Source organism: Mytilus trossulus, chromosome 6 (genome assembly GCF_036588685.1).
Source record: "Mytilus trossulus isolate FHL-02 chromosome 6, PNRI_Mtr1.1.1.hap1, whole genome shotgun sequence".
In the NCBI taxonomy this organism is placed as follows: Eukaryota; Metazoa; Mollusca; class Bivalvia; order Mytilida; family Mytilidae; genus Mytilus; species Mytilus trossulus.
Genome location: NC_086378.1, coordinates 80824187 through 80826260, shown reverse-complemented (window position 1 = coordinate 80826260; position 2074 = coordinate 80824187).

The window sequence follows — 2074 nt, the reverse complement described above, 5'->3', positions numbered from 1 at the left end:
ATCATATGCTATATATAAATCGTATGCATATCTTTAAGGCATTTCCCGAAAACCATTCAAAATACGGAAGTTTGCTGGATAAGGATACATAAAAAATCATATGTTGACATAAGATTGTAATCAAATATTTTATCAAATGTATTAAATGTGGACTTGTTTTCGTTGTATTTTTAGCTCACCGGGCCCGAAGAGCCAAGTGAGCTTAACTCATCAATTGGCGTCCGTCGTCCGTCGTCTGTCGTCCGTCGTCTGTCGTCCGTCGTTAACTTTTACAAAAATCTTCTTCTCTGAAACTACTGGGCCAAATTAAACCAAACTTGGCCACAATCATCATTGATGTATCTAGTTTAAAATTTGTGTTTTTTTTACCCAGCCAACCAACCAAGATGGCCGCCATGACTAAAAATAGAACATAGGGGTAAAATTCAGTTTTTGGCTTATAACTCAAAAACCAAAGCATTTAGAGCAAATCTGAATTGTTTATCAGGTCAAGATCTATCTGCCCTGAAATTTTCAGATGAGTCAGACAACCCATTGTTGGGTTGCTGCCCCTAAATTGGTAATTTTGAGGAAATTTTACTGTTTTTGGTTATTATCTTGAATATTATTATAGATGGAGAAAACTGTAAACAGCAATAATGTTCAGCAAAGTAAGATTTACAAATTTAACATGACCAAAATGGTAAGTTGACCCCTTTAGGAGTTATTGCCCTTTATAGTCAATTTTTAACCATTTTTCGTAAATCTTAGTTAACTTTTACAAAAATCTTCTCCTCTGAAACTACTGGGCCAAATTTTACCAAATATAGCCAGAATCATTATTAGGCTATCTAGTTTATAAAATTGTGATGAATCGGACAACTCGTTGTTAGGTTGCTGCCCTTAAATTGGTAATTTTAAGGAAATTTTGCTGTTTTGGGTTATTATCTTGAATATTATTATAGATAGAGATAAACTGTAAACAGCAATAATGAACAGCAATTTAAGACTAAAAAAGAAGTCAAAATGACCAAACTGGTCAATTGCCCTAAGAAGTTATTGTCCTTTATAATCATGATAATCAATTTTTAACAATTTTCATAAAATTTGTAAATTTTTACTAAAATTTTCCACTGAAACTACACGGACAAGTTCATTATAGATAGAGATAATTTTAAGCAGCAAGAATGTTCAGTAATGTAAGATGTACAAACACATCACAATCACCTAAACACAATTTTGTCATGAACTGTCTGCTTCCTTTGTTCACATATACCAAGGTGAGCGACACAGGCTCTTTAGAGCCTCTTGATTTTCTTTTCATTACTCGTGTAACAATTTTTTTTTCTGAGACAAGTGCCTGTGGGTCACAATCATTATTGGAGTATCTAGTTTAAAAATGTGTCCGGTGACCCGGCCAACCAACTAAGATGGCCGCCATTACTAAAAATAGAACATAGGGGTAAAATGTAGATTTTGGCTTAAACTAGTATCTCTGAAACCAAAGCCTTTAGAGCAAATCTGACAGTTGTTTGTCAGATCAAGATATTTCCGCCCTGAAATTTTCAGATGGATCGGAGAACCTGTTGGTGGGTTGCTGCCTCTTAATTTGTCATTTTAATGACATTTTGCTGTTTTTAGTTATTATCTTGAATATTATAATAGATGGAGATAAACTGCAAACAGAAATAATGTTAACAAAGTAGAATTTACAAATAAGTCAACATGACCAAAATGTTCAGTTGACCCCTTTTAAGGAGTTATTGCCCTTTAAAGTCAATTTTTAACAATTTTTGTAAATTTTTGTTATCTATTACAAAAAAATTCCCCTCTGAAACCACTTGAAAAAATTTAACAAATCTTGTTCACAATGATCATTTAGTTAGGGTATCTAGTTCAGTTAAAAAATGTGTCCCATCACCTCCTTTGGCCGACATAGCTTAATATAGTACATAGAGTAAAATACAGTTTGGGCTCATATCTCTGAAACAAAAGCATTTTGAAAAAATCTACTAGGAATAATTTTTTTTCATCAGGTCAATATCTATCTGCTCTGAAATTTTCAGACCAATTGGGCAAATGATAATTTTAGTAA